Source organism: Dromiciops gliroides, chromosome 1 (genome assembly GCF_019393635.1).
Source record: "Dromiciops gliroides isolate mDroGli1 chromosome 1, mDroGli1.pri, whole genome shotgun sequence".
NCBI classification, from domain to species: Eukaryota; Metazoa; Chordata; class Mammalia; order Microbiotheria; family Microbiotheriidae; genus Dromiciops; species Dromiciops gliroides.
The window spans coordinates 351,272,545-351,285,131 of NC_057861.1; the positions used below are offsets into that span (position 1 = coordinate 351,272,545).

Here is a 12,587-nt window from a genome sequence, read left to right on the forward strand (position 1 = left end):
ATCTGCCTACTGCCTCCCCCTGCCTTCTTTAGGTCTCGGTCCAAATGCTAACTTCTTCAGGTGATCTGTCTCAGTCTCCCCAGGCTCTTCTAGTCCAAGTTTTTAACCTTTTTTCTGCATTTTGTGGAGCCATTAGCAATCTAATGAAATATCCAGACCCCTTTTCAGAAGAATGTTTTCAAAATACATAAAATAAAATATAGAATTACAAAAGAAATTAAATACATTGAGCATATTTAACATATTAAAATACAGTTAATAAATTTTTTAAGTTCATAACCTCCAGGATAAGAACACCTATGCTTAAAGTTAGTGTGGATTTAAACTGGTTACATCTCATGTAACCCTAGTTATTGACATGGTGTCTCCCCACATTAGACTAAAAGCTTCTTGGTAGCAGGGATTGTGTTGCTGCTTCTGTTGTTCTTCTTGTTTCTTTATAGCTCCAGCTTTTAGCACAGTGACTGGCTCATTGTGAGCACATAAAAATGCTTGATGACTGATTTTTGGCTGAATAAAACATAGGTACTGCATATTTTAAAACAGAGTTTTCCTACTAGTATTCTAAAATACCAGCAGTGGCATTTTATATATGAGAGGTGTCACCAGGAAGGCTTCATAGACTGGGCAGCATTAGGTTAATATCTGAAGCATTTACAGAAACTAAATGGGGGGTGGAGGCATTAATTCTAGGCATCAATAATATGAGCATAGGCATGGAGGCAAGGAGGGGCAGCTAGGTGGCCCAGTGAATAAAGACTCAGCCTGGAGTCAGAAAGACCCAAGTTCAAATCCTGTCTTAGACACTTACTAGCTGTGTGACCCTGGGCAAGTCACTTAACCCTGTTTTTCTCAATTTCTTCATTGTGAAATGAGCTAGAGAAAGAAAAGTCAAACCACTCTATTATCTTTGCCAAGAAAACCCCAAATGGGTGCATGATGAGTCAGACATGTCTGAAACAACTGAACAACAGCAACCAAAAAGGAGGCAGGGCTATAGAATATTTTCAGCAAGTGATCCAGTTTCACTAGAATTCAGAGGTTGGCAAACTACCCGTTTGTATGGCTGTAAAGTAAGAATTTTTTTGCATTTTTAAATAAAGTTTGATTGCATTTAAAAGATCACTGGCTGTACAAAACATGAGCCAAATTTGGACCTTGTCCTATAGTTTACTTACCTCTGCACTAGATCATCAGTACAGAGGGCACTCAGATGTCTGGAAAGGAAGGCTTCCAGAAGATTGTATAGAAGATTGTGGTCAAGTCAACAAATGTGAACTTGGCATACAGTAAATACTCAATAAATATTCATTGATTGATTGATTTACTCAGTAATCAAAAGGGAATCTTTGAAGATACTTGAGATGAACAGTTACCTGAACAAATCTCTGCATGAGGAAAATTAATGTGATTGTGATGTAAAGAATGGATAACAGACAGAAAAAGTTATTAGGTGGTGATTCCAATGTTCTAGTTCAATAGTAATAAGAAGACAGGGTTAGAAAAGTATAGTGGAAAGAGGGGAAAGAAGAAAAAAGATGCTGCCTCCTTAAAATAAACAAGACTTTGTAATTAATAAATTTAATTTATATAACATTATATGCATTGCAGGGTGTTTTACAGTGATCATTTCATTTGAGCTTCACTACAGCCACAAGAGGTAAGGATGATAGGTATTATTATACTCCTTCTAAAGTTAAGTAAACTTAGACTTAAAGGTTAAATGTTGTCACAAGGTAATAAATGTTGTTCATGTCTCCCAGACTCCAAGTTCAGAACTCTAACTCTCATTCCTGGCTAACTCTAAACTGATGAAATATAAAGATGAATGAAAGGCAAGGATCAAGAACAACAATGGTGTTTCAGCCATCATAGCCTGGGTGAATGATATTACCACAGATAGAAGATATCACAAATCTAAAGATAAATAGAACAAAATAATTGTACCCAACTAGGATGAATCTGGCTTTACCATAAGATGTTGAAGGTTGTTTTCATATACTACTTTCTACTGATCATTTTTTCACAGAGTGGAGAACAGGTGTTAAATCTCTAACTTACAAATAAACAAGTTCTGCTTTATTTTGTTCAAACTCAGTAAATTATTTATGTAGAGAACTTAGGAAGGAGAGCAGGGGAACAATTAACTAGGAGACTACATATGGAAGAAATTAAGTTAATGCTTAGCTAACCATAATTTTTGAACAACCATCTTTTCTACTTCATTCATCCATTCCATCTGGAAATGAAGCTTTGCTTGAACTGTGCATAAACAGACTACTGAGCATAAGTAGGAATGTTAATATAATTATGGATAGATGTATCTTGATACAATTGATGTGATATCCCATTGAAAATAATTAATGTGATCTTAGGCTCCACATAGACAGGCATGGTGCATAGGATTAGGGAGATAGTAGCCCTATTGTACTCCTTCCTGGTTAGGACCTGTGGACTATTGTGTGCAATTCTAGTAGTAAAATTTTAGGAATCCCTTTGATAAGGTGAGTGTACAAAGGATGGGAGACCAACCAAGAGTGTAGCAGGCCTCCTTATTATGTTTTATGACAATCAATTGAAAGAACTGGAGATGTTTAGATTGGAGAAGAGCTTTTTGCAGAGGGCAATGATAGCACTTTTCATGTGCTTGAAGGATTGGCATGTATAAGAATTAAATACATGTGGTTTTCTTATATCTAGAGGAAGAAGCTTGGAACAATGGTTAGGAATCATAAAGAGGTGACTTTAGGATTGACTTAAAGAAAAGTTCAAAATAATTAGGATTTTGTAAATGTAAAATGGTTTAAGCTTGAGTAGTTACCCCCTCACTAGAAGTTGGAAAGCAACGAGAGTATGACCATTTGTTGCAGATGTGGCAGAGGGCATTATTGCCTGGGTGTGGGTTGGGCAAGATGGCCTCCGAAGGCCCTCCCAACTCTGAGATTCTGTGAGTCTAAAATTCTCTGCAACACTCCAGGGAACAATGGTAAGCAGTCACACAGCAGTACCACCAGCTAGATTCAGCTTCCCAGTCCAACATAGACATAAGGTATAACCATCCATAAACTGAGAATCCTGGAGGAAAATAATTGTTTGATAGAGTTTCAAACTAAGAAATCCAGAAAAATGATTGCTATTGGAAGTAAAATAGCATTTTTTCACAACTGTCCCAACTCCCAACATTTCATTTTCAAGACAGTAACCAGAGGCAAAGTCAAACAAAAATTAATTTCAAGAATGATAGATAAAAACCATTTGAATAATTCTTTTAAAAAATGACTATCACTAGCAACAACAGACAATAATTACCTTCTGTCAGCCATTATCTAAATAAGCAACTTGAGAGTGCAGACTAACCCCTAAAACCCACCACTGAAAATAATGCTAATTAGACAAATACTGCTTTCTCAAATCTTTGTATGATGCTAGCATTTGTTTTCTTCATTAACATCAATTGTAAACTATGCTGCACACAAAATTTTTAATGTATGTATTTGCAGTTACTTCTAAATTTTAAGAAAAAATATATTCAATGTTAAAGAAACCTTAGTTTCTATTATGCATTTCTAAGATTTATTCTATCTCTTTATGCATTTTCTGTTTGTAAAATCTAGAATTGTTTAATTCTGTATTATGATAAAACTAAATTAGTCTTAAATTTTACATAAAGAAAAATTCTGTTGTACTCTTTCTATGGACCATCTTTTAAAAATGTATTAGAGGGGAACTCATGATATGATCGCTCCAAAAAACATCCAAATAATACCATAGGAAAATGCCCGGAGCAGCAAAACTCACAAAAGAATGTGCTGAAATCATCTTCTAACCAAGAACAGCTTGGAAGGTCAGAAGGAAGGAGCTGCTGTGCTAATACAGGAGTCAAACCCAACCCCACAGTCACCCTGACACAGATCCAGTACGAGGAAGGCCTAACCAGAGAAGGAGACCCCCAGAGCCTCTGAATCAGCTGAAGCACCAGTGTTGTCTGGAACTAAGCTCACAGTCTGGTGAGTGGGCTGAGCCCTGGGCAGGGGGACCTAACAACCACAACACACAAAACTGGTTTATTAGCAAGTTGGTCTGGAGTCATCTAAGGACCAGGGAACAGGCTGGGCAAATGAAGAACCTGATTCTCTTTAAATCATACCACCTGGGACTTCTTAAGCTTGGGATACTGAAGCCTGGAAACAGTACCCCACTTTAAGGAGCTAAAAGTCAAGTAAAAGAAAGGCAAGATGAGCAGACAGAGAAAGGTGAGGATCATAGAAAGTTTCTTCAGTAACAAGGAAGACCGAGGGGCACCCTCAGAGGAAGATGTCAACATCAGGGCCCCTATATCTAAAGCTTCCAAGGAAAATATGAATTGGTCTCAGGCCATAGAGGTGCTCAAAAAGGCCTTTGGAGATAAAGTTAGAGAGGTAGAGGAAAAAATGGAAAGAGAAATGAGGGAGATGCAGGAAAGACATGAGAAAAAAGTCAACAGCTTGAAAAGTCAAATTGTCCAAATGGAAAAGGACATACAAGAGCTCTCTGATGAAAATAATTGCCTAAGAATGAGGCCTGAACAAATGGAAGCCAGTGACTTTATGAGAAACCAAGACACAATAAAGCAAATCCAAATGAATAAAAAAATAGAGGGCAATGTGAAATATCTTCTGGGAAAAACTGCTGACCTGGAAATTAGGTCCAGGAGAGATCATTTGAAAATTATTGGTCTACCTGAAAACCATGATCAAGGAAACAGCTTAGACATAATTTTCCAAGATATTCTCAGGGAAAATTGCCCTGAAATTCTAGAAGAAGAAGCTAAAATAGAAACTGAAAGAATCCACGAATCACCTCCAGAAAGAGATCCCAAAAGGATAAGTCCTAGGAATATTATAGCCAAATTCCAGAGCTCTCAGATCAAGGAGAAATTATTGCAAGCTGTCAAAAAGAAAGAACTCAAGTACTGTGGAGTCCCAGTCAGGATAGCACAAGATCTAGCAGCTTCTATATTAAAGGACCAGAGGGCATGGAATATGATATTCCAAAGGGCAAAGGAAATGGTATTACAACCAAGAATGACCTACCCAGTAAAACTCATCTTAATTTTTCAGCAGAAAAAATGGGCCTTTAATGAAAAAGAAGACTTTCAGGTATTTGTGATGAAAAGACCTGAACTGAATGGCAAATTTTACTTTCAAATACAAGACCCTACAGAACCATAAAAAATTGGAGCTAGGGGACATACCTGGGGTTCTACAGTGGGCGACTGTCTTGTGTCTGAGGCCGGGTTTTGGCTGGGATCCCCCTGGGTCCAGGGGTGATGCTTTGTCCACTGTGCCACTTAGCTAGGTGATGTCATCTTTAGGGTTAAATTGAGGGGTGAAGGGAATGCACTGGGGGAGGGGGAAGGGCAGAGGTGAAATCCTACATGAAAGAAACAGGAAAAGGCTTATAGAGTGAGGGAAGAGATGGGAGAAGAGCAGGGCAGTAAATGAATTTTACACTCATCAGAAAAGGCTCAAAGACCTTAAACTCATCAGAGCTACCTCAAGGAGGGACTAACAGACACACCCAACTGGGTGGAGTAATCTATTTAATCTGGACAGTAAATGAGCCTAATGCTCATCAGAATTGGCTCAAAGACCTCAATCTCATTAGAATTGGCTCAAGGAGGGAATATTGTACACACTCAATTGGGTGGAGTAATCTCTCCAACCCTGCAGGAAAATAGGAGGGGAAAGGGATAGAGAGAGGCAAAAGAAGGAAGGGCAGAGTGGGGGAGGGGACAGACAGAAGCAAATCCCTTTTGAAGAGTGATAGGATGAAAGAAGATAAGTAATAGAATAAATATCATGGGGAATGGAAAAAAATATATTAGAGGAGGCAGCTAGGTGGTGCAGTGGATAAAGCACTGGCCCTGGATTCAGGTGTACCTGAGTTCAAATCTGGCCTCAGGCACTTGACACTTACTAGCTGTGTGACCCTGGGCAAGTCACTTAACCCCCATTGCCCTGAAAAAAAAATGTATTAGAAGTGTCAGGCATGCCATTCAATTTAAATGGGACTTAGACTGGCAAAAAACTGATAAAATCACAAGGGAATAGTCACTGAAAGCTTCTCACAGGTGTGACAATGTATAATAATTATAAGTCTAGCTTTTGCACGGCTAATGGAATTTTGTTATATTTTTATTTTATTGCAGAAATCCTTTGGCATTCACAAAACTGAACCCACTGGGAAGGGAGATGAAGGATCTCAATGTTCTTCTGATCCATTAGAAGACACCATCTGTTACCCATCTGCAGTACAAAGTGGATGTGGGATTAACTTCAGAATATAATATGATCTCAAGGCCACAGACACCATGTTGTATTTTATCTAAAATTTTAACACTGGTATGCTGAGGGGGCATGAATGAATGACATTTTCTCCTTTCTTCTTCTCTATTCCATTTGTTTAGTAAATAAGAACTATAGAAATAAAGCCAAATAGTTGATAGAAAGTAAGATGAAATCTTGTGCATTCTAGTTATTTGGGTAATAACTGTAGAATAGAAAGGAAAATGCACTAATGCTACACCAGAGGAAATAAGTCAATTAAATATATATTTAACAAATACATATATACACACACACACACACACACACACATATATATATATATATATATATATATATATATATATATATATATATATATATATATATAATGTCCACATACTTGAACAATATAATCAGAGATGTCTGTTTGTGATGAAGTAACAAAATCTCTTGGCCAAAAAAATAGTAAGTTGTGGGTACAAAAAAAAATCTATACTATTGAATTTGTTGGTGAGTGATGACTTGCATGGAAGACCAAAGGTAAAAATGATTGCTGAAATAAAATGAGGAGATAAAAAGAGAATACAACAATAATGCAGAAAATGGTTTGGATTTACAGAATCAGTATCATTAGGAGGAGGATAAAAGAAAAAAAAAAGGAAAGCCTCATACAAAACTAGTGCTATAAAATATAAGCTGATATGATGATGCATGAAATAGAATAATCAATTTAAAATGTGTCTATTTGTTACGAGGGAAATATTTAAGCAATACTTGTCGAAAGCATGGTGCAGAACTTGAAAAGGTCATTAAGATTGGACACAGGAAAATAAATCTGGCTATCTAGGAAGAATTCCAAAGATAAATGGTGAAAACAGTATGATTACTACAAAACAAAACAACAAAAACCAGTTGAAGGACAATATACTAGGTTAGAATTAAAAACATTATTAAAAACAGTCCTGTAGCTCTTCGTGGTGGCACCCAAAGATGGAGGCAACATGCAAATACGTTGGTTGGGGAAGGATTTTTTCTGCTCTCCCCTTTAGGCTCTGAAACTCCAAGAAATGGTCTTGAGGTTTTGGTCTGTTTATCTTTTTTCAATTCTATGTATAAGGCATGGACTTCCAGACTTGGGAGCTTGAGCCATGATGACCTTGGAGTTAGAATTTCAGACTAGACAGAGTTGATTTGAGAAATCCAAGGCATCTCTGTACCTCAAATTTCTGGGGACCATGATATATGTACCAATTTAAATTGTGAACATAATTCCCTTCCCATTCTATACAAACTGAGGTGGCTTAAGTGAAATTATGTGCCATAAATGTTTGGGTTTTTTGGGGGGCGGGAGAAGGAGAAATATTTGTATATTTGCTCTTTCTATACCTTTGACAAATATTCCTTTGTAAAAACTAAAAGAAAAAAATTAGTAAAATATGTATGACCTTGGGCTAAAATTTTTTTTAAAAATTTATTTAGCAAAATTTTGAATAAAGCTGTACTAAGCATTTTCCTTAAAAATATATATTTCTCTAAAATGTTACACCACTTTCCACTACACACAAGATCTTAGAATACCAGCTACCATTGTTAAAATATCTACTAATAACTTAGGACATACAAATGTCTAGCTAGAAAGGTACTAATGTTCCCAATTGAGACACAGGATGGTATAGTGTAAGAGTTTTTAACTTATTTTATGTCATGGACCGCTTTGGCTTTCTGGTGAAGGCTATAAAATTCAAATGAAAAAAAAAACAGAATTATAAAAGAAATGAGTCATATTGAAATAATTATAAAAACATTTTAGGAAGTTCACAGATATCAGGTTAGCAACACCTGAGAAGAAAAATGACTAAATGAGAAGTAAAATCCTAGATTTGAATTCAGCCTCTGTTACTTATTAGTTATGGTGAACAAATCATCTTATTCCCCTGAGCCTCAGTTTCCTTGCGTATAAAATAATATTGATGCTACCCATCTCATAATATCATTTTGAAGAAAGTGCTTTGGGAAGCTTAAAACATGATACCATATAAAGAACTCATGCATTAATTTTAGAGGAGACAAGTGACAGATAGAGATATTAAATGGAGTCACATAGCTCAAGTGGGGAAGATTGGGGTGGAGGACTCAGTAGTCTCTTGTTCCCTAACCTGTGTACATTCTACTAGACAAATAAAATACATTTATCATTTATATTAATAGGCCTTTTAAATATGAGTTCCAGAATGGTGGAAATCCTTACTAGGTAAACACTAACATTAGGGAAGCAGATATATTTTTTTAAATGTTACCATTAGGATACCACGCTTTGTTTCACTTTAGAAAAGTAGGTCAGGGCAGCTAGGTGGCGCAGTGGATAGAGCACCGGCCCTGGAGTCAGGAGTACCTGAGTTCAAATCCGGCCTCAGACACTTAACACTTACTAGCTATGTGACCCTGGGCAAGTCACTTAACCCAAATTGCCTCACTAAAAAAAAAAAAGAAAAGAAAAGTAGGTCCAATTAAGCTGGTAGCAACTGCAATATTTGGTCTGTGCCAGTAGGATTTCAGTAAAATTTGATAGCAATAACCTATACTGTAGAATAAAATAATTTCTATTTCTGAGAGGAACATTACTGGTCTTCAGAGGCAGCATGGTCTAATGGAAGAATCACTGGATTCAGAGTTGAAAAATATGAGTTTTTGTTCTGGTTCTAATATTCACAAGCCATGTAACTTGTGGACAAGTCACCTGATTTCCCTAAGGCTCTGTTTCCTGGTGTATAAAGTGGATATAAATACCTGTGCTACCCAGCACAATAGGTTCTTGTGAGGTCACCACTTTAGAAACATTAAGTTGATATATAAATGTGAGTTGTTATTATTCTAATATAGTCCAAATGCCACATTTTACTGATGAGGAAACTAATATGATCTAAGAACCGAAATGACTTGGGATTACTGTGCAGTTGGTGGATGGGTGCACTATGCAATGAGGCAGTTTGGGAAGGATCACTTCTTTTATTTCCTCTTTCTGCCAAATGATAATACTTGGCAGAAGGTGTGATATAGATTCATTAGCTACTGTCTGTATAAGTATTATTATAATGCCAATATTTGAGAAGGCATGTCAAAGTCAGAAGGCAGCTGCAAGTGAACTTCAGGGACACTCACACAATATTCCCATAGAGGATCATTCAAAAAAGAATCAAGGGTGACTTCTTTGGAGCAGGACATGTACTCCATTTAATGAGCAGCTGCAGAAATGACTGATTGCTGACCACAAGGATGGAACACAGTCACCACACATGCTACTGTAAAATAGAATCAGGCAGGGGATTGAAGTTGGGAGAGTGGAGAAATAATCTACATGCAGCTTCGCAGCCTGCCCTGAAGAATGCCCCACACTTAGGTGATCAGCAACAATTAATGCTCTGTAACATCAAATGCCTTGGACACCCCACTCCCCACCAAATACATATAAATCTACAAAATATCATGCCATTTCTATTCAGATTGTATATTTTACAGCTTTCATTTCTAAACTAAAATTTGCAAGGTTATAGGATATGAAAACTATTGATCCTGAAATTAACGGATGTAAGCAAACAAAAATAGACGAGGTCAGTTTATGATTTCATGCTTTCTGTAAATCACAGGATTATAGACTTAAAGTTGGAAGGGATGTAAGGATTTATCTAATTAACACCTCTCCCTTCATTTGAAAGAGAAGAAAACTCAAGACAAAGATAACACATTCTTTTCAAACATATGTAAGTAATCCTATTCCTGTTGTGTTTTTAAAAGGTAGCAGTAAAATCACAAAGTAGTGGCCAAAAGAACATTTCTCATTCAAAATGCTAAAACGTTCTGCTAATATATTTACTTTTCCAATTCTATCTTTTATATCAATCTAAGAAGACTTGGCCTGCTGGGTTTCTGGACTGTACTGATGTGGTTGAAGGGGGCTATTACCTAATTATGTTGATTACCAAAAATGTTTCTCTCCCCCTCCCCACTTTTCCACTAGATCCTATAGGAATTAAGTGAATAAGTATTCTGTTTATTTTGACAAAAGACTTAATTAAGCAGAGAACAAAAAAGGAAGATTTGCCACAGAATATCTTCATGGCTGTTTCTTGAAGTGATAATTGAAAATTAACTGTAGTTTGACCAATCAGATGAATGGAATGATACTTTATTTCATTTTTTTTCTTTATAAGATAACTCTTGCCACAGTAGAGCTGATGATTTCTTTTTGTGATCACCACTCTCCACCTTTCCTACAATTTAGCAACATAGCTACATTGAAATCCGGAACACGTTTCCTTCTATTTTGCAATCTTGATAGAAAATACGACTTCTGATAAATATCAGAACAGTAAAATTTCTCAAGTGCTATTGGGATCTGAACCATAATTAGGGTAATGAGTTCAGCCAATTCCAAGGATTAACAAAATGGGAATAGAACAAATCTGTTTCACTGTAAAGGGAATGTATTCATAAAAACACACTGATATACCAGGAAGCAGCTAGTGGTCCATAGTCACTCTGTGCTCTGGGGTATAACTAAGCAATAATAAAAGGGTGACAGTCCTCCATGCTTCACTGTTATTGATTTGATATTTAAAGAACTGGAGAAAGGCCTCTGCCATGTTGGGTGGACTTAGAAACAATTTGCAGGAGTATACTAAGAAGTGTTTTAGAGGAATTTGGGAGTGTGATTGGGGAAGTGGCTGCAATCCTGGAGAATGGTAAAAAGATTGTAAATGGACTTGTCAGCTTCCTGAAAAGCTCATAGTAGCCTACTTAAATTGAAGTATAAGCAGTTTGTCCCCTTCAAAAAATTTATAGCCAATTAACTTCTACTTTTTACTTTTAATTCTTAAAATATATTTTAAGATAGGGTTACTTAAGTAGTCTACTTTTTCTGTTAATCTGATCATTTTATATGTTTGTAAATATTCATTTATTTCATTTAGATTGTCACTTTTTTAGGCATACACTCAGGCAAAATAGCTCCTAATTGTTTTAATTTTATCTTCATTGGTTGTGGATGTACCTTTTCATTTTTGATACTGATAATTTCATTTTACTCTTTCTTTTAAAAAATCAAATTTGCTAATTATTTATCTATTTTATTGGTGCTTTTGCAAAACCAGCTAGTTTAATTTATTAGTTCATTTTGTTTTTGTTTTTGTTTGATTGTTTGTTTAACTTTTGGGATAGCTAGGTAGTGCCCTAGTGGATAGAGCACAAAGCCTTCAATCAGGAAGACCTGAGTTCAACTAAGGCCTATGACATTTGCTAGCTGTAAGACTTTGGGCAACTTGCTTAACTTCTGTTTGACTCAATTACCTTATCTATAAAATGAGAATAATAATAGCACCTACCCTCATAGGATTGCTGTGAGGATCAAATAAGATAATAATTATAAAGTACTTATCATAGTGCTTGGTACATATTAAGCATAACATAAGTGTTAGTTTATTACAACGATAATAATTATCATCATTACTTTCGATTTTATTAAGTTCTTCTTTTATTTTGGGGATTCCATTTCTGGTTTTTAATTAGTCAGAAAGGAGAAGAAAGATCCACATGAAATCTCTGTCTCAATATATCTCCCTTATTCTCTAACAGTACAAGGGGCCTTAAGCTTTCTCTTCTATAGATCTTGCATACTGGAATAAAAGCAGATGTCCTGCATTCTGTAGTGCAGAGATTATTTAAATAAACTCAAAGTTGCTGAATGTGACATATCCCAGGCCTGTCTTCCTCTAGATAGATAAGCAAGAGCAGTAGATAATTTTAGTCTTTCCTAATTCTACAACTATAAACATTTGCATGACATAGAATAAATCTTATCTTTAAAGCTTACTAAGATGATTATTTAATTTTAAAAATTATATCTTTTTTTTACATCATAGTCATTTCCAACCCCAAGCCCAGAGTGTGCTTTCTATTATGAAAAAAAGAGAAAGACATATAATGTGCCTCTATGTGTGTGTGTATATGTGTATGTGTGTGTATATATGCGTGTGTAAATGTGTGTATGTATGTATATACCCATATACATACACACACACATATATATATATTCTCTCGTAACACTGCTGCCACATAATACTCTGCCACAAAGGAGTATGTATATTTCATTTTTTCTTTTCATGGAACTTCATTGGTTTTAAAAGTACTCAGAGATCAACTTCATCTTATTGATTTTCCTGCTTACATTATTGTAATTTATTGTTTATATTGTTTTAAATGGGCTTTTGTAAATCTTTCAACATT

General features: G+C 35.8%; 1 protein-coding gene across 3 annotated transcripts in view; it reads right to left on the reverse strand.

Moving 5' to 3' along the window:
* The window catches only part of SEMA5A (semaphorin 5A), a 664,838-nt gene that overhangs the window by 170,750 nt on the left and 481,501 nt on the right, over positions 1 to 12,587 (reverse strand). The gene's annotated exons all lie outside the window — the stretch shown is intronic.